The following is a 24,203-nucleotide window of genomic DNA, read 5'->3' as shown; positions in this document are numbered from 1 at the left end:
AACATTAATAATTGAATTACTGAGCCAATAATGATATGTAACTTTAGTGGGATCTTATTAATTATCAACTATAAGTTCTGCTCTTTTATAGCTTTGCAAATAGAGATATGCCAAGAAAAGCAGCATTAAGTTAAACTCCTCTTCAGAGGTCCTACCTAGCTCAGCAAGATATCCATACCTCAAAATGAATTCTTACGATTTATTGTAGTACCTGTATGAAAAATCTAGGTCTTATTTAGTTGGCAATATAAATATGCTGAATCTAATGGCATAGTAGCCTCCTCCTAAAAAGCGGTGGGGGGACAACCTTTGCTTTGAAATAGTAAATTGAGTTTGTCATATGTATTTTGCAGTGATATTAAATTCTTGGTTTCACAGACATTGTTCATGAGACTTATAGTCAGATTTTAGCCCAAGGTAATACTGATTCAGAAATAGTCTCCTTTTTCAATTTTGTTATTTTTTCCGTAAGTGTAATTTTATAATTTAAAACTAAACAGGATAAAATAATTATTTAAACTAGAAATTCAGTTAGCCCTGAACTGGAATTATAATAAGCAATTAAGCAAAAATATAGGTTCCCCTCTATGAAAGCAGGGGTGATATAAGTAGTATATATCCTTGATAAGAGAGGGAGAAGAAAGTAAAAACTGCTGTTCTAAGCACAGCTATAACCTTTAATCTATGTAAAAAAAACACTAAGGGGTAAAGGATCTATTACCCTTCATAATGTGCTTATTATATATATATATATTCTGCTCACTAATTTTATTATACAGTACTATCTTTGAGATTCTAACATGTGACAGGAAAACAAGATGAAACTGTATTCCAGAAGAACATATGTTATGGATTGGAATCATTTATTTGAAAATGTTAAAATGTCATTTTTAAATTTTTAATTATATTTTATTATCATTTGATTTTGTAAGCATACAAACTAGGTCAGGCCAAATTAATGTGTGCTTTAGATTTCCTCTCTGCATAGGAGGAAACAATATTGAATTCAGAATTCTGTTCAATATAATTCCTTCTCTACATCTGCATGTGTCTCACCAAGACTTTTCGTAGAAATAGAAAGTTCTGCTCTGGTGGGGGTGGTAGAGACTGCTGGATAATAATTAAATAGATTTGTTCTTCTTCCAAGCTACAATGCTGGATTAAAGCCCCCAGTTTCCCTTGCAGATAAGTGTGGCCATGAGAGTAGGTAATGGGGTGTGGGAAGAAATGATATATACCTTTTCTAGTCTGAGTCTAGGGCTCAGCTCTCGCAATATTTTCCCTTCTGTAAAGCCCTGAGATAGAGGTATCTGTGTCCCTGAATACCTCCTCCCAAACACCAACAGCCTCGCTGTCAAGCCTTTGAGAGGTTTTGCTTTATATTTGCTGAAGTCACTTGAAACAATAAAAGGGATCAAACAACCTCTGTTTAACCCAGTTTAAAATAAAGTTATAGTCAAAAAATACTGTAAATGCTTTTACTGTGTTTTTGGTAAGTTTTATTTAAAGCGGTAGTTTAAAGTTTACTATTCTTAATTTAAACTTTTGCAAGTAATTTGAAAGTCTATTATACAAAGTGATCTGTAATTACTCTGGTTCACATACTTACATCATGAACCTTCAAAGGTGGTAAGTAAGCCAAATTTGGCTGTGATTACTTAGTGTGGCTGTCCATCTAGCATCTTGCATCTCACAATTGGTTTTTGTCTCCTGAACTGATTTCCCCCTATCTAGTAATGCTCAAGAAATAATAAAAAACATGTTTTCATTCAACTTACAACCTAGTTAAAAAAAATGTTCATAATGTTAAAAAAAAAAAAAAAAACTTAAATAGGGCTGCCTGGCTGACTCAGTGGGTTAAGCATCTGCCTTCGGCTAAGGTCATAATCCCAGGGTCCTGGGATCAAGCCTGGCATCAGGATCCCTGCTCAGTAGGGAGCTTGCTTCTACCGTTCTCCCTGTCCCCTGCTTGTGCGTGCTCTCTCTCTGTCAAATAAATAAATAAAATCTTAAAAATAAACCTTAAATATTCTTATTGAGAAAGTATCTCCTCCAAAAGGACTTTATGGAATCATTATGCATAAAAGTACTCACTATATTGTATCCCTGAAACTAATATAACACTGTATGTTAACAATATTGGAATTAAAATTAAAAACGTAATAAAAAATTGATGCTGTGTAGGTGCTTTGCTGAAACAGAATACACAAAAGTGCTGAAGACATTTTTTATGATAGGTGGCAATTCACATACATTTTGATTATTCTGGGTAGGACTTAAAGGATACAAATAACATATTTGATGTAATCTTGTAGATTTTCAGGGCAAAACAACACATTTGACCTTATATTTCTGAAGATTGATACTTATTTGTTGTAAGATCTTAGCGTTAACTGGGTTTTATTTTATTGAGCATATCTTTTTTAATTTAATTTACTATTTTACTTTTTACATAAGAAACATTTAAGCAGAAGATAATACCACTGAGAAATAAAAACTGACAGGGCTTCAAATACAAAGAACAGACCACCACTGGGAGAATTTTTCATAGAGGCCATGTACCACTTATTGATTTGCTTTTCCTGTCAGAACTTTCAAGGTTTATTCTGAACAGCTACTGGAGGACTCAATATTTAGAAAAAGTACTCAGAAATCAGTTTCTTGTGATGTGTTAAAAAAATTTTTGACTTTCAATAATACTTAGCATTTTAGTGTATGTCAGAATGTTAAAAAGGCAATGTTGAATCAGAATTCAAAAGAATCTGATTAAACTTGAGATGAGATTCCCAGCAGGTGAAACAATATTTGCTAAGAGAAGTTACTGTATGGAATGCAGAATAGGTATCAGTTACATGGACAAAAGTCTACCAGAGGCAGTCATCGTTTTGACTACACAGTTTGATTCAGTTAAACAAAGTAATTATGTTAATAGCTGACAGTTTGTTTAAACAAATTCAGTAGGTTTGTGTTGTGTTCTACTAGCACAATCATATTTTCTCAAACCTGCTATTGGGTTATCAAAGGTGTAAATGGATACCAAGAAGAACCAGGAGAGAAAGAAAAATCATATTTGAAGGTTCAAGACAGTGGTGATTTAGTTATTTATTTACTTATTCAGGAAAAATAATTTTACAAAAATAGGAGAGCCCTTCACACAAGTGTGATCTCATCAGAAATTGAGTCAAATTATATTACCCACAAATTCATGGGTGGATCGCCCGAGCATGTTTAAGCCAACCAAATCTGTATAGATCTAAGAATATTGCTTATTATTATTAAAGCAAAGTCATAAACAGGAAATCAATATAAAATAATCTAAAGAAATACAGATTATGTAAGCAGTTGCTGCTGAACGTTTACCATTCTCAATTTCAAATGCAGTCTCAGTTTTAGAAACTATTTAAGAAGAGAAAGCTCCATATGTCTTTTTTTATGATGAGAAATATGTTCAAGTAAAGAGAAAGCACAAGGTGAATACGTTGTACTTTTTATAAAGACATAGGGAACACAATTTGCCAAACTGTTTGTTTTTTTTATAGTAAGTCAATTAAGAAAGACATTTTAAAAATGATATCAGGGAAGTAGTTATAGAGCAAGATTATGATGTAATGGAGTTTCTCATTTCTCCTTGTGAAGGATATTTACATGGAATATATTAATCATTTAAACAAACAATAACCCTAGTCAGATTGATAAAGTTTTTATATGAAATACATGTAGACAATTGAAAACACATACATACATGTGGTTTTTGTTGTGATTGAACTGTAGCATTTTCCGAGAAGCTTTTGTCAGCAATAAAAATGTTTGGGAGAATGAACCAAAGAATCAATCATGCTGTATTTAAAATGCCATTCTGGAAAATCTACTCATAACCCTTTACAGTAATTCTGATACAATCTATAAACAATGTAATATAATTTCGTTAAGCAAAAAAGAATTGGGCTCTTTCTATGGAATGACTATTACTTAGACTATCTGATAGCAAAGCCCTCAAGAGTTACCAGGAAGCCTTCTGGTTTTTATTCTGTTTCTGTCCAGACAAAATTACTGTTAGTACTTTCTGACAACTTTGTTTCTTTTTCTGCCCTATTTTATTAGAGTTTGTTTTAAACATGTCTGAATTGAAATAGTGAAACCAAATCTTAAAGAAATTATTTCTTCTGATAATTCTCAAACTAATACAACTAGTGTCTTGGGTTGTACAAGGAAATTAGAAAGTATTTTTCCCCAAATATCTAGAAGTCAGAATGGTAAATTTTTACTTAAAAAGGTGGGGCAACAAAGAAACTTAATTTTTTATTCTTTAAAAACTTTTCATTATGGAAATTTTAAAGATATTAAAATGGGAGGGTATAATATGATGACTGATCCATCCAAACCTCAGCTTCAATAAGTGTTAACTTTATTCCATTTAGCCCCTTCTAACCAATTATTAGTTTGTATCACATACAAACTTAAGAAATCATCACACTATTAGCATAAGTCCTTTATATTATCATGTCTAGTCATTGTTCACATTTACATTTTATTTTATTAGATTTGGAATTCAAATAAGGTCTGTTATATTGCATTAGATTAAGTGTTGTCTCTTTTAATCTAGACTACCTCTGTATCTTTTTTATTATTATTATTCTTTGCTACATTTGGTCGAATTGATTGAAGAAATAGTTTTAGTGATGCTGCATTTTTAGATAACTCCTAAGGAGATATCTCCCTCTTCATATACACACCACAAAAGAATAACTCACTGATGGAAATGAGTCTCTTGTTAATACAGGTCAGTGGAGAGAAAGCCCCTGATAAAGTATCCTTTCCCCAGGGAGGGCAACCAATCACCTGAAAGTAGAAAATGACATTGAACCCCTTCTGTGAGTAGACAATCATCTGCCCTCATTGTAATACGGATTTACCTTTGTACTTTAAATGACAGTGTTAATACCATCATCTGTAGATTTAGGGAGCGCTTTATCCAGAGTCATGGTACGCAACTCAGCATTGCTCTTGAAGGAATGTTTCACAACAAAAGATATGCAGCCCTGTGCTCATGCCTATGGACTGGTGTAATACTGTAATAGAATTTTCTGTTAGGTTGAAGTGTTACATACTGGATAGATGTTTCTAATATTTTATGGTGCAACAAGGATGCTTGGATTCAAGGATCAAGTGGTAGAATTACACTAGACTATAATTCCTCTGTGTAGCCAAATTATTATATTAAATTCTTTCAGTTGCCTCAGCAATTTCCATTTTACTGAGTTGACCCTGACTGATACACTTAAAATGTGTTTTTCAGTCTTTTTCAGGAAGACACATAATTACATAACCTTAATTGCATCTCGCAAAGCTCAAGGACCGATAGGAAGGTCCAGCTAAAAATTTGACCTAGCTCAGGCATTTTTATTTCCTCTCATTTTTGTTTTCTCTTATTGGAGAGAAATTCAGTTCCAGTGGAGTTCAAGAAATGATCTCCGTTTTGACAAGTTTGCCCATCAGAAATTGCAGTAGTCAGACCAGATTTAGCAAGGAAAAGTTCACATTGTTGAGCTCATACTTAGCCTCTAAATGGCTAATGTCATGACCACATTGTCCCTGCATGCATTGTACATACAACAAAATAAAGAGAATGACTGATATCCATATGTCATAAAATATTGTCCATCAGATTTTTAAGAACTGACTCTGCAGTGTATATTATTTGGTAAACATTCAAATAGACACGAGTATCTCCACATCCTCTGTACCCTTTGAGAAGTCCATCCATATACCTCTTTTCTGGACCTTCAAGTCAGTAATTTTCCAGTCCCAGTCTTTCTAAGATTCTAAACACCTGGTCAAACTTTTGAACATTGCTCTTGCACCACTGTGATTGAGTGATATTTTCAACTTTAAAACAGAACAATCAGATGCAGTACTCAGAGTTCTGCCTAAGGAGGCATTTCCTTTCACTACTGCATATCAGGAAGACTTTCAATTAGAATGTTAATGCTGCACCCGTCATTTCCATTGATGTCCACATATCAGTTAACAAGATCTAAACCATTTTTTTTTCCTACCTAAATCCACTGGTGTTGGGAAACAGTCCATAGGTCCATTGTTGTGGAATGAGGTAAGAGGGATGTGTAGCAAGATCAAGTGCACTGAGAACCTGAGACATATGCATCTGGAATTCATTTTTATCATAAAGACCTATTCAATTCTGATCACATGTATACATTTTCAATTGAGGATGGGTTACTCTTGTAACTTGGATGATTTTATGACATGTTGGATCAGATATAATCCAAATAATAACCAGAAGTTTATTTGATTCTATGATATTCATAATTTACTATTCTAATAATGAGAAGACCTGTTTCTCTCAACTAGAGGAAAAGTATGGCCTTTTTCCCAAACTCTGGAAGTTGGTTTAGTGATTCCATTATTAAGGCTTTATGGTGGCTCTATACAATATTCTACATGTCAAGGATACATAGATTATACTTAGATCTGTTTGGTCATGAGGCAAAATTAGCAGAACAGTTTTCATAGCAGACAAATCGCTGCAAAGCCTTCTCTTGCTCTGAGCCCTACTCAGAATGGCAACTTTATGGTTACCTCATTAGTGAGCCATAGAAACACAGTCATATATGACTTGTATTGCCTCTAAAACTGCACAAGCCCCATTAAGAATTATTCCTATTTTTTTGGTCAAAGTCAGTGTAAGATATAAAAAAAACCCATCTTTTATTTAGGAGGGTCAAGACCTCTGGACAGAAATTTCACCAAGGTTGTGAATACATGCATGACTCATATTATTAATGGGTTTCTCTCCCATTATTTGAGATGCATACCATTGGTAAGACACATTAATCTTATAGACTTGCTAGTTTTCTTTTGTTTTGTTTTAATTAGGTACAATTAGCATGACATTATGAATTTAATTGGCCACTGTGATTGTCCATGGGTTATAATTAAGATCTTGATAAACTTGATCAGTGGTACTGAAAGTAAAGTCCCGTGGTCTAGGGCTGATTTGAAAACTATTTGTTATTAGCCCACAATGAGATAAATATATAAAAAGGAGTAAGCTTTTATTTACATTAATAGAGACTGACATAAATCCATAGATTAGACATCAAATAGCACTGGAGAGATTATGGGCGGAAATAGGAAGGTTGGCATGATCCTGAGGCAAGACCATGAAATTGCACTGTCATTCCAGCCAGATGATAGCAAACAATTTGTGGTGATACATTTAAATTTACATAAAAGAGAGGAAGCATTTGTCAGATCAATAGCTGCAAACCAAGTGCTGTGTAAAATTTGTTCCGGGTGAGATAACATATCAGGAAAAGCATTTACAAGTGGAAGAGCCATCTGATTAAGACTGTAATCCATAACTTAGTATTAAATTTCATCTTCCTTTTACATAAGAAATACAGCCAAGTAAAAGGGGGTATGATGGGAATCTTCATCTTTCCATCTTCCAAGTCTTTAATTGTGGCACTAATTTCTGCAATTCCCTAAGATAAAACTATTCATTTGGTTCATTATCCTGATAAGAGTAATTTATAGTACTAGCCATACTCTAAAAGCGAGGATGAACATTTTCGTATATTGTGCACACCTAGACACTTTTGTAAGTGAAAGGGATGCAATAATCACATTTGGCCAGTAGGTGTAAATTGAGTTTGGGCAGAATGTATAGTAAATAAAAGTGTCTCTCAATCCATAAGTCCAGGATCCAATGTTGGGATTTTGGATTATGCCTATTATGATTATGGAAAAGAAAATGTAAGGCATACCTGCCAAAATTGAGCCTCTGATATAGTATAGATTATGCTTATTCCAATCATGCATTTAAGAACTGATAAAATAATTACAGGGTAGGGCTACAAACGTACTATCCCACTGTGAGATGGCCTTGTGTCACAATTTCCATTTATCTTCTCACCACCATAGACAGAGTATTGTCTGTGGTCCTCAGGAAATTGCATTATATTAAAGTTAATATCTATATATCCTCATAAGTCCCAAATAATTCCCATTTTCTAGTACTCTGTCATCTTTATAAATGGTCTCAGTTCCTTTAGAGATAGCCTTGGAAGCATAATTACAGTTTGTATTTCTCAGTGTTGTAAGGTCTTCCCATAAGAAAACCTAGCCTCTTACTAACTCAAGGGATCACAGAACTTTGAATAGTCTAGACATTTCTTTAGTTTTATTACTTACTATTGTGACAATACAAATAAATATTCTCTCAACCAAAATATTTTTTCTATAATATATATCAAGTAATAACTAGGATATTAATCTCATATTTTATTGCCAGTCATCCATTATTAGTTGGCCACTGCAAAGATGATGTCAAAGAAAGTATTTTGAATACTACTTAATTGTTGCGGCCTATTATGGTATCTCACTTTGTCTCTAATTATTAAGTACTAATATTTGTGTCTGTTGCTCCTGATGTAATTATACTCAAGGAAATCATCTCCCCAATTTCAGTGATCCCATTTCTTGTCATCATTTATGGTCTACAAACCAGCCACAACAGCATTTATGAGGATGATCTTACAACCCTCATTAATGCATCTTAAGTTTTAGGGAAATGAATATATTCTTGACTTGCTGGAGAATATATCAAGCAGGTGGCTTTGCCAGTAGCACATGATAAATACACTCCAGAATTCCCATCTCTCTAAACCTTTGGGATTTTTTTCTCTTCATTATTCTAGGACATTTTTAGTATCTCAACCTAATTGAATCTAAGCCAACACAATTGAAGATCAAGTTTCAGTTGGTATTTCAAACTCTTGAGTCACCTCCAATTATGCGGACTAGCCTTTTAAATTCAAAATCATTAAATATACCACAAATGAATAAATTCAACCTATTTTAATGTTAGAGTGCATTATTGTATAGGACTAACATTTTTAGAATCCATTCATGAAATACTCTGCAGGCCATGACTCCCTGTATTTGTCTGTCTGTCTCTCCATCGTGGGAAGAGTGGTTTGCCCTCTCTCCTTCCCTCCCTCAAAAGTCCAAGAAGAGTTGCTGATTTTTGAGTCTGCTCAAATTTTACTTCTTATTGAGACAGAGTGGTGACTTCAAAGATCCTTACATGTGGAACAGGAAATTGGAAGTTCCCAGTATTCCTTAGATAAATGCCACTCAATTTGCTGTATGTTGCATGCTTTTGTTCAATTACTTGGTTCCAGGAATGGTTGTTTTGAAAGTTTTCTCCAGTTTATTGTTGCTTTTTTAGGGAAAAGATATCCTAACTTTCTGGAAGTCCCACTCATCCAGCGAACGTTCTACTTTATTTTTACGTTTGCATTTAACACAAGTTGTCATTTTATACCTTAGAGAAAAACCTTGGTTTCTGACATCTCTACTTACTGTTATCTATTTCCTTCCCTTTTTAGTAAGCTTCATATCAGTGGAATCTGTAATTTACTTTCATATGCCTTCCTTCTTAGTTATTTCTCGTTATATTGTAGCCTGATAATTTTTTTTTTAAAAGATTTATTTATTTGAGAGAGAGACACACACAGAAACAGAGCACAAGCAGGTGGAGGGGCAGAGGGAGAGGGAGAAGCAGACTCCCTGCTGAGCAGGGACCCTGATTCAGGGCTTGATCCCAGGACTCCTGCATCATGACCTGAGCCAAAGGCAGACACTTAAGCAACTGAGCCACCCAGGTGCCCCTGCAGGCATTTTTTCTATTGGAATGATTTTGCTGAAACTGATGTTGACATAATTGCCAAAAAACTTAAAAATTCTAACCCAATGGATAATTTTTTATTGTCTATGTTGATATTGTTAAAATACCACAATGTTCTTTCCCTTCTGGGCACTTTTCTGCTGATTTTCCTGTTTTAAGCCTGTAAGCACCTTCTTACTCTGAGCATCATTTCTGGGTGATGGTCCTATGCATTTCTTCAATTACATTCTATACATTGATTTTTCTCACATATTTACCCACAGTCAATATTTGTCTTATTGTAAAGCTATAAATTAAACTGCCCACTCAAGAAATATGCTTGAGCAGTTCCCAAGAGACTCCAACTTAATAAGTCCCAGACTGATCTTATCTTCTCCATACCAGATCTTTTTCACTTTCTTGTGCTTCCCATCTCCATCCAAAGTTACACCAGCTGGAAACCTAAGCCTCATCTTTCACAGCTGTCTCTATCATCATATAACCCACCAATTAACAAATTCTACTCATTCTGTCTGCTAACTATTTAAGTGCACTCACTTTTCTACATACCACGTGCCACTTATTAGTGTGCATCACCATTACCATTTTTTCCTTGGATTCCCACAGCCATTCCAGATTCTTCTTACTACTGCTTTTCTTTTGTCCCATAATATATACACTTCTTAGTGAAGACATAAAAATCATTCTAAAATGCAAATATCTCCATTCCACTTGTCTGCCTAATAGTATTTAAGAGCTTCCATTACCCTCAGGAAAAAGTCCAGACATTTAGTGTGCCATATATATAAGCATTCCTTTATAAACTTACCCATGTTTATCCTTCGAGTCTTTTATAAGCCACTATTACTTTGTGTTAAATTTATAGTGACTTTCTTACTACTCTCCAAATGTGCCATTCTTTATCTTCCCTTCTGGTGACTACATGTGCTACTTTCTGTGCCAAAAACTCTCTTTGATTCTTTTATTTTTAGTGCAAATTCCTCTCATCCTCAGGAGCCACTGAGATACCAATACACACATTATATTGGCTTTTCTTCCTCTGTTTACACTTATTCCCAAGAATATACCTATTACAGCATGTTTTGCATGATGATGCTATTGCGATGTGCTTTTTTGTACCTCTAATCTTCTGTAAATTTTTTGAGAGCAGGGAATATTAGGCAGCATTCTAATCACAACGACTAGCATAGAGCTAAACCCATAATAAGCATGAATTAATTGCCATTATGAAGGCAGGTTGAAGAAAAGAAGGAAGTTCCCCCAACAAAATATTGTCTCTAATGAATATTTAAATGGTTTTGTAATAGTCACCGTGTATGGAGCTGAATAGAAAATATTTAGCTATTCTACCAAAGTAAGAGTCAATATTGGTCAAACCTAGAGCACTTTAAGTTTACTACATATTTTGACATGTTTTTCTTGCCATAAATGACTTCAGCTTATGCAAACTATAAAACTTTGATTTTATTCAACAAGACACTATATATATAAGTATATTTTTTGGATCGGATGTGCCATCATCACTATAAAAATTAATACATTTTTAGATCAACCAGAGCTTTTTAAAAATATTTAAAAATATTTTTAGATTGCATTTTTAATGAATTAAATAACATAATGGAGTAGACATTAAATGAATTTTATATAAAATATGTAATATATACAATGAATTATATGTATTTTTAGATTAAGAAAATAGAATGTTAAAGCAAATCAAAGAATATTTGGTCTGAGAGAATCAGTGATACTTTTTCTATCTCTTATTAACCAAGCAAAATACTAGATACCTTTCAGAAAAATAAACAGTCTACAATGAAAATATTTTCATGATGAGGCAAACTTAAGTGGTGTCAGCATGCACTTAAGGTATTTCTCTAGAAACTCCAACTTAACATTCTAAAATTAAAATTTTGCTTCTCTTTAACTTCATCCTCCAAACTTTTTTTTCTTTCTGTCCATTATTTCATCTGCAATTTACACAAAGCAGAAACCTGACTTTCACAGATGATTCCCCTTTTACCTTTTCACTGACAACTTCATAATTAGCAAGACATTTTGATTTAATGAATGAATCTCCTTAATGAATCCACAACATGGAATATTCTTTGACATTACTTTGTTACTGCCAACATGGCATGTTTGACTTGCATGTATTTTAAAATAAGTGTGATAGGCCTGTTTGAGGACTTGACTTCACAGCTTACTTGTGACCCTCTAAACATTTGTAAATGGAGCATATAGAATGTGTTCTTTTATATCTGGCATTTGTCATTCAACATTATGTTCATGGGATTCATCCATTAGGTATATGTAGCAAATTTTAGTTTACTTTCAAACTATATGGTATAGATTAAAGGAATTATTCTATAAACATAACAAATTTTATTTAGCATTCTCCAATTGTTGAATATTGTTTTACTTTTTACCTGTTTTTTCCCTAGATATTGACTCTAACAATAGTGCTATTATGAACATACCAGTATACATAGTCTACGTCTTTGGTGAGTAATGTACACATTTTGGGGAGAGTATAAAAAGGAAATGGCATTTGGGGTCACAGAACATGGTTTTGGTTATATGCATTATTATATAACTTTTCCCCCTAAATCTCTGGCCATTACTATAAGTTTTTTTTTTTTCCCCCCAGAATGCCATATAATTGCAACCATACAATATATATTCATTACAGACTGGCATCTTTCATTTAGCAATATACATTTAAGATTCATCTATGTTTTTTCATGATTGGTAGCTTATTTCTTTTTATAACTTGAGTATTATTCCATAGTATGAATCTGCCATCTATTGAAAAGCATCTTAGTTCAAGTTTTTGCCGATTATAAATAAAACTGTTAGAAACATTCACATGCCAGTTTTTGTGTGGGCATAAATTTTCAGATTATTTGGATAAATACCTGGGAGTGTGATTACTGAATTGTATTGTAAGACTATGTTTAATTTTTAAGAATCTACCCAATTTTCTCCCAAAGTGGCTCTACCATTTTGTATTCCCACCAGTGATGAATGAGTTCCTATCACAAGTGCGTATCACAAGCGCACTTCTCAATCCCCATTGCCTATTTAACTCATCCCCCACCCTTCCCCTCTGGTAACTATAAATTTGTTCTCTATAATTAAGAGTCTGTTTCTTGGTTTGCCTCTCTCTTGTTTTTTTCCCTATGATTGTTTGTTTTGTTTCTTCAATTCCATATATGGAGTGAAATCATATGGTATTTGTCTTTCTCTGACTTATTTTGCTTAGCTTTATATACTCATCTTCATCTGTGTCATTGTAAATAGTAAAATTTCATTTTTTAATGGTTTTTCATTCTTTTTTACTTTCCTTTTTTATTTATACAATATTCCATTGTATATATACCACTTCTTTATGCATTCATCAATCGATGGACACTTGATGTTGGTGACTGTAAATAAATTGTAAATTGTAAATAATGCTGCTATAAACATGGTGGGGGAAGGAACCCCTTTGAATTAATGTTTTTGTATTCTTTGGGTAAATGCCCAGTATTGCAAGTGCTGGATCGTAGTGTACTTCTATTTTTAAGTTTTTGAGGAACCTCCATACTGTTCTTCACAGTGCTGTACCAGTTTGCTTTCCCAACAGTGCAAAAATGTTCCTAGACACATCCCAGACAACATCTCTTGTTTCTTGTGTTGTTGATTTTAGCCATTCTGACAGGTGTGAGATTGGATTATTTGTTTTGTGAGTGTTGAGTTTTATAATTTCATATGTATTTTGGATACTAACCCTTCATAGGATATATCATTTGCAAATATCTTCTCCCATTCCGTTGCCTTTTAGCTTTATTGATCATTTCTTTTGCTGTGCAGATGCTTTTTATTTTGATGTAGTCCCAACAGTTTATTTTTGCTTTTGCTTCCCTTGCCTCAGAAGACATATCTAGAAAAAGTTTATTGGACCAGTGTCAAAGAAGTTACTGCCTGTGTTCTCTTCTAGGATTACTATGGTTTTGGGTCCCACATTTAGGTCTTTAGTCCATTTTGAATTTATGTTTGTGTATGGTGTAAGAAAATGGTTCAAGTTTTTTTTTCTTTTGCATATAGCAGTCCAGTTTTCCTAACACTATGTGTTGAAGAGATTTTTTTTCCCTTTGGATATTCTTTTCTGCTTTGTCCAAGATTAATTGACCATATAGTTGTGGATTTATTTCTGGGTTTTCTGTTCTGTTTTATTGGTCTATAAGCCTATTTTTGTGCCAGTACCATACTGTTTTGATCACTACAGCTTTGCAATATAACTTGGAGTCCCAAATTGTGATTCCTCCAGCATTGCTCTTCTTTATCAAGAATGCTTTGGCTATTTGGGGTCTTCTGTGGTTCCATACAAATTTTAGAGTTATTTGTTCTAGTTCTGTGAAAAATGCAATTGATATTCTGATAGGGATTGCAATAATGTGTAGATGTCTTTGGATAGTATAAACATTTTAACAATATTTATTCTTCCAATCCATGAGCACTGCATGTCTTTCCACTTCTTTGTAACATTTTTGATTTCTTTGATAAATGTTTTATAGTTTTCAGAGTACAGGTCTTTCACCATCTTAGGTTAGTATATTCCTAGATATTTTATTATTTTAATACAATTGTAAATGGGATTGTTTTCTCATTTTCTCTTTCCACTACTTCATTATTAGTGTAAAAATGCAATAGATTTCTGTACATTGATTTTGTATCTTGAGACCTTACTGAATTCATTCATCAGTTCTAGTAGTTTTTTGGTGGAGTCTTCAGGGTTTTCTGTATATAGTATCATGTCATCTGCAAATGGTGAAAATTTTGCTTCTTCCTTAACAAACATTATCTTGTAAGTTTTGACTTGCTTTTTAATTTCCCTAGCAACATCTTCTTTATATATTTAAATTATATTTATTGAGATATAAATTACATACACTAACATTAAAGCTGTTAAATGTAGTATTTGATGAGTTTCAACAGATATGCATAGTCATATAACTACCACCATGGTCCCGATATAGAGTATTGCCACGCCAGTAGGAAGCTCCCTAATGTCTCTTTTCTCTGAGTATCATCCAGCATCTCAGCCTTGATCTCTTTCCCTGTAATTTTCCCTTTTATAAAATGTCAATATTTGAAATTATACTTTATGTAGCCTTTTTTTCCTCTAGCCTTTCCACTTAATGCAGTGCTTACCATATATTTATTCATGTTCTTGCATTAATTAGCAATTCATTCTCTTATTAATGAAAAATACTCCTATTTTTTGTTTTACTACAAATTGTTCCTCCACTCTCCAGTTGATAGACAACATCTGTTGTTTCCTGAGTTGATAATTTTAGCCATTCTCACTGGTGTGAGGTGGTATCTCATTGTAGTTTTGATTTGTATTTCCCTGATGCTGAGTGATTTTGAACATTTTTTCATGTGCCTGCTAGCAACATTTTTATAAATTCTTTAGGATTTTCTGTGTAGACAGTTATATAATGTCTTAGAATAAATTGGATTCTTATCTAATAGATTTTTATCTTATCAATCTGAATAGATTGTATGTGTTGTTTCTTGCCTTATCGTACTGGTTAGGGACTCTGCATAGTGTTTAATAAATGTGATCAATTCAGACATCCATGAAAGTTTCCTGATTTCAGGAAACTATCCTGTCTTTTGTTATTAAATATGGTGTTAACTCTAAGTTATTTTTAAATGCCTATTATTGATTTGAGGCAATTTCCTTCTATTTCTAATTTATTGAGACAATGTTAAATATTACATATAAAAACAGTGTGTAGTAGATAATGTGTGTGATTTTGATTGATATTATTTTCTGACTTAGACAGTTTACATTTCTTTCTGGCAGGCAGTGGAGTAGGCACACTACTAAATTGGATCATCTTAATCAATTCCAAGATGAGAATGATCCAGCCCTGGTGCTCTTGGTTGGCTCAGTTGGTTAAGCGTCTCCCTTCAGCTCAGGTCATGATCCCAGGGTTCTGGGATGGAACCCTGCATTAGGCTCCCTACTCAGTGGGGAGGCTGCTTCTTCCTCTGCTTCTGCCACTTCCCCTGCTTGTGTTTTCTCTCTGACTCATTCTGTCAAATAAATAAATAAAATCTTTAAAAAAATAAAAAAGAATAATCAAGCACTGAGCTTCAGTCACAATATAGCCTACCATTCTTCAAAAGGTGTAATCCTGAATGCATGGAGTATTCACTAGGGCTTTCTCAAGTTTAGCACACTTGAAATACATTTTTATTGTCAGTTCTTTCATTCTTTTCAAAAAAAAAAAAAAAGACCTGCTCAGCTTCACTTCTTTTCAACCCTTCTTTTCATCAAATGACCCAAGGAGAAATACAGCACCAGATGCCTTGATCACCTCTTTTGATTTCTCTTCTTTATTGGGTTTTTTACCTTATAAATTCTGATTACATTATTAGCTCTGTGATGCTTCAAATATATGAAAATAATTTGTCCTGGTTTTATAATTAATCCTAGCAGGAAAGTAGACCTGAAAAAGCCTAGCTTGTAATTGCTAGAAAGAGAACCTGAAAAGACTTTTAAAACAAAATAAAGACATCTCTATGATTAATGCAGGAATTATTTATATTTTATTATTTTTTATTTTTTTTTAATATTTTATTTATGTTGGAGAGAGTGAGAGAGATCATAGGGGAGAAGAAGAGGGAGAATAATTATATTTTATTTTACTATTAGCATTAGGATATTTTAACTACAATTATTAGCTTTCAGTTTTGGGCGAATAATTGAAACATAATACACTCACACACAAAATGTTTGATATTTGTTTTGCATTCAAATTGATATTCAAATGTGTAATATTGATATTTTATAATGAAAAGATGTGCATTAGAGGGAAGTAGTTAAGTAAATAATAAATGAGAAATGTGATTTTAAGTCATTTTGATACTACTGAGAAGCCAAGAAAAGTTAAGAAAATCAACTAATAAGATATCAACAATTTACTTTGCCTATCACATGTATTTCTTTCTATAGGTGCTGTAATAAATTACCACAAAATTGGCCTAAAACAACAGAATTTATTCTCTCTCAGTTCTAGAGATCAGAAGTCCAAATTCAGTTTCACTGGTTGATTTCAGGTGTCAACAGGGCTCTGAGCAAGAGTCTTTTTCTCTCTTCTTCCAGCTTGTGAGGGCTTCCATCAACCTTTCCTTATAGCTGCATCATTCTTCATCACATATCTCTTCCTCAGCGACAAACTACCTTCTGTATGTGTGAAATCATCCACCTCTGGCTCCCTCTTACAAGGATACATGTGATTGCATTTAGGGACCACCCAAATAATACTATCCCCATCTTGAGATCTTCATCTCAGTCACATCTACAATATTCTACTATGTTATATAAGATAACATTCACAGGTTCCAGGGATTAGGGCATGAATATCTTTATTGTTACTATTTTTCAACATATCACATTTTCCAATCTCTCAAATCCGCCAAAATCAGGAAGAGAGATTTACAGTAATGGTATTTTACACATTGATTATGCACCATTCTTTTAATAATGAGCCATGACATTACTTTATTTCATTGTTTTTAGGCTGAAAATTATTAAAGCAGAAATGGAAGGATGACATACATTGACAATTTATAATCAGAATTTATATTAATAGACAAATGAAAGCATATCATATGACTGCAATTTGAGAAATATTTAAAATATTTCATAGGAAATATTTACTATAAACCTATGGTTGTAAATAATTTCCATTCAAAATTAACCTCCTAAACTTATCTAGAGGGCTAGATTTTCATTATCTGTCTTATCAAGCACTTATAGGTTGTATTATCACTGAAACTTAGAAAATAGCAGAAGCCCCATTTGTTCAAAACTTGTGTTCCAAATATTTCTCAGTTCTAGCTTAGATTACTCTAATATTTTATATTTGATCTTGAAGTCATTTCTATTTTCCTCTAATCATTTTATTTTACTATTTTTATAAAGTTGTCACATATTTTAAATACCATAGAAAAATACAGAATTTCATGTGTTGCTTAAACATTTCTAGTTTGGAAATCTTGAGTGTGATAATATAATTTTGTCTTAATTACTGAGTATAGATTGGAGAGGACCAGAAAGGTGTAGGAATCCAATCAGGAAGCTATTGCATTAGTTCAGGCAAGAGGTAACAAAAATTCAGAAAAGAAAATTGTTGGTATATGTGCAAAGAAAAGATGAACACGTACATTAAAGTAATACTTATTAAATGACTTTGATAATACTTTGTAATGGATTGTTTATGGATAATATGATAGTATACTTGCCTGAGATAGGAAATTCTGGAGAAGTATAGTGCTTTAAATGCCTTAGGAAGAGATTATGATTTTATGAGGAGCATTCCAAAATTGATATTTTGTTGAGATATCCTTGGGGTGATATCAAATAGGTAGCTGAAAAGTTACAGAAACTCTATAAATAAATAAATAACACTAACAAAGATTATTTTCCTCTCCTGTGGTCCATGGTATATTCACTTATTGCATAAGATTGACAAGTACTCTGTTACATACTCTACCAAAGGAGATAGAATATTAGAGTTTTAAATAATGAAATTTCACAGGAATATTTAATGCAAATATATATGTACTTAGCCCTGCTGTTACTGTCACCTGAGAGAAAACTACTTGTGCATTTTTTAAATTGTCAACAAACATATTTTTTTAAAGATTTTATTTATTTATTTGAGAGAAAGGGAGAGAGAGAGAGCACAGAGGGAGAGTGAGAGGGAGAAGCAGGTTCCCTGCCAAGTGGAGACCCTGATGCTGGGCTCAATGCGGGGCTCGATCCCGGGATCCTGAGATCATGACCTGAGCCAAAGGCAGACGCTTAACCAACTGAGCCACCCAGGTGCCCCTAAATTGTCAACAAACATTAATTTGTTAAGGTTATGGGTTTAAATCTGTCTAAAATTGAGCTTTATAGTTTCCTCAGTATTTCACATTTTATGGCATATATATGTCTGACTATAATTAACATTGAATATGGAGTTTTTAATACCTTATTTCTTTTTTTGGCTATATCAACAATCTAGCTTTTAAATATATTTCATTATTAAACACCAGTGTTTGTAAATATAACTTATGATTATATATGATATTAAAATTTCATTTTACCACATGATCAATTATTATTAAAATCGTGTGTTTGCAGATTTTGGTTTCTTCCAACACAGTTGTTAACACTACTCTCCTTTTTAACCTAATTTAAATGGTTGAAAATGTAACTTTAGAAATAGTAGTAATAATAAAATGAGCTTGATTTATTATTGTGCAAACATCTATTTTTTCACTGAGTTTATATGTGGCATATAAATTGATATTTGTGTATCACATAAAGTACATGGATTTTGTAGACATTCTTGTTAAATAAATTAATAGACACTTGTAACTCAATTCAGAGCAGATCTAAGAACCAATAAAATAGATCTGCAGCCCATTCCAGGTAAAGTCCTGTTGACAGTCAGTGACTTGTGAATAAAGCTAAAACAAATGTCCCTTATTAAAGAAATGGATAAGTTTCCAAGTAGCAATAATCATGCCTCAGATAAACCTCATTGGCTATGATACTGCTTAAACAGTCCTAAGACACAGAAAAGCTCCATAAAAGGGTTGGATATATTCAATTTAGTTCAGTGGGGTCAGTTGTGTCCTTAAGAACTTAAGACCTTTAAGTCTTCAGTTGTAGAACAACCTGAGCCTACTTGATAGTCTTTTCTATTTTGCTGAAGAATATATCTTTCACACATTTCTGTTCTTTTAGAAAACTGGTAGAATAATATATTTTGATAAAATTTTGATTATCCTCCAATTATTTTGTGTTATTTTCCTGCATAGGCAAGTATACCTACTATATTTGGACGGATTTCTGCCACTTTTCTGTGTTCTTGCAAAATAAACTTTTCAACATTTAGGACTATTACTGATATATGTGCCAATATTATGTAAACATATAATTTACTTTTAAGAAATATATTCTACATATTTGTAAAGTACTTTTTCTTCATGTTTCTTTTATATTGAAATTATGATATAAATATTAAAAAATTACCTTAAGAAATAAATTAATGCAATGACCTATTGTGTAGATCAATAATAGGAGGATTAGTCAGTGTCTCAGACTATTTTTAAGAGAAGTCACAGATACTACAAATGCAAAGAGTTTTGACTTCCAATTCCAGTGAAACTGTAGGTGTTACTGGTTTAAGTTTAGTTTGATACCTTGAATGCAACATCCTCAAATGGGATGTCAATTGGTCATATGCTTATTAGCATATACATAAATTAAATTTTCTTTGTCCCTAGAGAGAATCATCTGAGCCACCCAGGTGCCCCAATGACAGACTCTTAAAACAATTCCCTCGCTTAAAAAAAGACATTACTATTCTAAATATGATTTTATTTATTTATTTATTTATTTATTTATTTATTTATTTATTTATTTATTTTAGAGAGAGAAAGAGAGAGTGTGTGCCTGTGCACAAGCACGGGGTGGAGGGGCAGAGGGAGAGAGAGTCTCAAGCAGACTCCATGCTGAGCAGAGCCCAACATGGGGCTGGATCTCACGACCATGAGATCGTGACTTGAGCTGAAACCAGGAGTCCCACACTTTACCAACTGTGCCACCCAGGCACCCCTAAATATGAATATTTTCACCTCCATTCCTGTGATATTGTTATTTTTTTAAAAGATTTTATTTATTTATTTGAGAGAGAGAGAATGAGAGAGAGCACATGAGAGGGGAAGAGTCAGAGGGAGAAGCGGAGTCCCCGCTGAGCAGGGAGCCCGATGCGGGACTCGATCCTGGGATTCCAGGATCATGACCTGAGCCGAAGGCAGTCGCTTAACCAACTGAGCCACCCATGAGCTGTGATGTTGTTATGAAATGGACTGCCATAAATTTTCAGGCTGCCATAAATTAAGAATGCTCAGTTTCAGCATTGAGAATACTCCTGAGTTCTTAGCATATTGTTCTGAAGCCATCACATATTTCACTCACAAGTTCTTTCATAATGACACCAGTTGGTTCCATTCCTTTCCTCATTAAGACGACAAATTATGGGGGCACTTAGGTGGCTCATATATTAAGTATCTGACTTCAGTTCAGGTCATGAACTCGCGGTCCTGGGATCAAGCTCCACTTCCGGCTCCCCGCTCAGTGGGGAGTCTACTGGTCCCTTTCCCTCTCCCTGTGCCCCTCCCCCCCACTCATGCTTGTACTCGCATGCTCTCTCTCTCTCAAATAAATAAATAAAATCTTTAAAAAAAAACACATAATGAACATCCTTGAATATGTAATTCTATAAATTTTTGTGAAATTTTTTTTGTGATGGATACACAGCAGTGGAATGTATAGTTTATGGGTCATACACATATTTATTTCCACAAAATACTGCCTGTTTTCCATAAAATAGCAAATAGTTTCCACTACTACCTACAGTGCACAAAAATTCTTGTTTTCTCAAATTCTTAATAACATATTTTAACATGTATTTTTCTTAATTTTGTCATTTTATGGGCATAGTCATCTTATAATATTTTTAAATGTCTAGTAGGCATATTTGCCTATCTGTACCTTTCTGTTTCAGAGTTTAATTTGCTTATACATATATACTCCACTGTGAATTATAGAATGAATTTAAGGAGTTACATAACAAATTTAAAAAAGTGATAATTTTGATTGAAATTTTATTGTATTAGTACATCTTGGGGTAGAATTTAAATAATATTTTCATGTTATATTTTCCTATTAATAAGCATAGACTATTTCCCTATTCAGATCTTATTTTATGTTATTATATGCATTCTGTATTTTTCTACATAAAGACTTTGTAGTATTTGTTTGATTCATGCATATTTTGTAATTTAAACAATTGCATTGAGGGTGCCTCGGTGGCTCAGTTGGTTAAGTGACTGCCTTCGGCTCAGGTCATGATCCTGGAGTCCCGGGATCGAGTCCTGCATCGGGCTCCCTGCTCAACAGGGAGTCTGCTTCTCCCTCTGACCCTCCCCTCTCATGTGCTCTCTCTCTCTCAAATAAATAAATAAAATATTTAAAAATAAAAAAAATAAAAAAATAAACAGTTGCATTGAATAGTTATTTTTGGTAGTTCAGTATGTTTGCTATTGATTTTTTATTTTTTTATTTTTTTAAGATTTTATTTATTTATTTGGAAGAGGGAATGAGTGTGGGAGGGACAGAGGGACAGAGAGCTAGAGAAGCCAGCTTCCCAGTGGGCAGGGAGCTGGATGCAGGGCTGGATCCCAGGACCTGGGGATCATGACCTGAGCCAAAGGCAGATGCTTAACCATCTGAGCCACACAGGCTCCCCAATCACAGACTTTTAAAACAATTCCATACTTAAAATGTCTGCCTCTACTATTGGGAATTTATAGGGTTATTACCTAACAGCATTGTCTGGGGTGTGCAATCATGTGTATTTTCCAAACTTTTCTCTTAGAATGATAAGGTTTTCAGAAAAAAATTATGCAGTCTTCTGCCTAGAAAAACACACACACAAACAGCGCAAACCAACAGCTAGAATAATCAATTTTCAGTATAGTAATTTCAGATGATTCCTCTATTTGCAATGTGATAGCATTTTATGCATTATTGTTTATCTTTCTCTTTCTGTCTAATCACCATATTCAGAGGTGTATCTGTTATTTAATTTCTGACACTTAATCTAATGTAATATTATGCAACAAATGCATTCTCTCGTAGATCACTATTTTAAAAAAATTAAGAAAGGAACATCATATCATAGCTTTTCTAAATTTTCGTTTATTTGAGAACTCTTCTTTGAATCTTATTTTTTGAAGATTTATTTATTTACCTCAGAGAGAGAGAGAGAGAGTGAGCACTTGTATATAAGCCGGGGGGGGGAGCATAAGGGAGAGGGAGAGAATCTCAAGCAGACTCCCCACTGAGCATGAAGCCTGAAGTAGACTTGATCTCATCACCCCGAGATCATGACTGAGCCAAAATCAAGAGTCAGACGCTTAACTGAGCGACCGAGGTGCCCTGAGAACTCTTCTTTGAATCTTAATCCTCCACCTAGTATATCAACTGAGATATTACTTTATTGTCTTATGTTTCCCATTAGTAGTGCCTCTATACCACACCTTTGCATTTGAGCAATTCATTGTTTAGCTCATACATTTGGGATTGAATTACATGCTGTAGTTGCTTATTAGAAGTGCCAGTCTTGCCTGAAATTTGTTTAAATTAGAATTATCTAATCCTTTGGGAATAGCCATGTTGCATAGTTTTTCCTGTTTTGTTCAGAAATTTTGATTTATGTCATTTTTTCCTGTGACTTTTATATACTTCACTGGTAAAAATTCACAGAAACAGGGCGCCTGGGTGGCTCAGTTGGTTAAGCGACTGCCTTCGGCTCAGGTCATGATCCCAGAGTCCCGGGATCGAGTCCCACATCGGGCTCCCGGCTCAGCGGGGAGCCTGCTTCTCCCTCTGACCTTCTCCCCTCTCATGCTGTTTCTCTCTCTCTCTCTCTCTCTCAAATAAATAAATAAAATCTTTAAAAAAAAGAAAAAAAAATTCACAGAAACAGAGAGAGGAAGTTCTCTGTGGTTTACTTAGAGACTCTGAAGCTAATTTACAACACTAGTACCGGTAATGTGAACATTAAAAAACAGTAGTAGTGCTGTTGTATATTTTTAAAATAGAATGCAGCTTTTTAACTTGGAAGGTATAATCCTTCCATTCTTTAAAAGAAATACAGTATGTTTTTATCTAAGGTCATATAACATATTATTGGCAACTCATGGCAATGGTAGGCATTGGTCTCTCAAGCAAACAATTTACCTTTTGTATTGTCTTCAGTGCAGGGTATCATAGTTAAGTGCTATCATTAATAGGAATTTGGACATTGAAAGTATCTATCACAAAGAACAGCAGTCTCAATTATATTTTCTATTGTGTTTTTAATGGAGATCTACTTCCTAAAATGGGAGTAGGTACCTAACTTTATTTAATTCATTTTCTACATATAACAAGATAGCTCTTTTTTAAAATCTGATTAAAATTTGTTCCCAGAACCCAGTGGTCATGGTTTAGATTTGTCACTAGGTGACTAAATCAAAGTTGACTTTTTAAGGAAAGTATAATGATTTTAATGTTTCTATTAGAGACAAACTTAGTATTTGACTGTCACTATTATTTCCTGCGATAGACTAACTTATGTCATAGAAGAAAAACACTTACTTGAAATAATTTCTACATGGAAGTTTTTGCAAAAATGACATCCCCTCCTAAAACTTAATACTAAACTTAATTAATAGCAACAAAATTATGTAAAACAATATAGTCATTGGGACAAAAAACAGGAATTTGCAATTTCATTTTTATATTCTGACTCTTTAATTTATATGTATTGATTTAGTGATGTACTTTTCCTATATTAGTATATAAGAATTTGTTACTAATTCAAGAACA

General features: G+C 33.5%; 1 long non-coding RNA gene and 1 pseudogene across 1 annotated transcript in view; one reads left to right on the top strand and one right to left on the bottom strand.

Moving 5' to 3' along the window:
- The window catches only part of LOC141373044 (uncharacterized), a 108,938-nt gene that overhangs the window by 39,143 nt on the left and 45,592 nt on the right, over positions 1–24,203 (top strand). The window lies entirely within an intron of this gene.
- On the bottom strand, positions 19,216–19,335 carry LOC141373146 (U4 spliceosomal RNA; annotated as a pseudogene).

The sequence above is a fragment of the Callorhinus ursinus genome, unplaced genomic scaffold (assembly GCF_003265705.2).
Source record: "Callorhinus ursinus isolate GAN/ISIS: 27379988/994484 unplaced genomic scaffold, GSC_fseal_2.0 scaffold7, whole genome shotgun sequence".
Classification (NCBI taxonomy): Eukaryota; Metazoa; Chordata; class Mammalia; order Carnivora; family Otariidae; genus Callorhinus; species Callorhinus ursinus.
The sequence above is the reverse complement of the archived record's forward strand: the minus strand, read 5'-3'. Positions and strand labels throughout refer to the sequence as shown.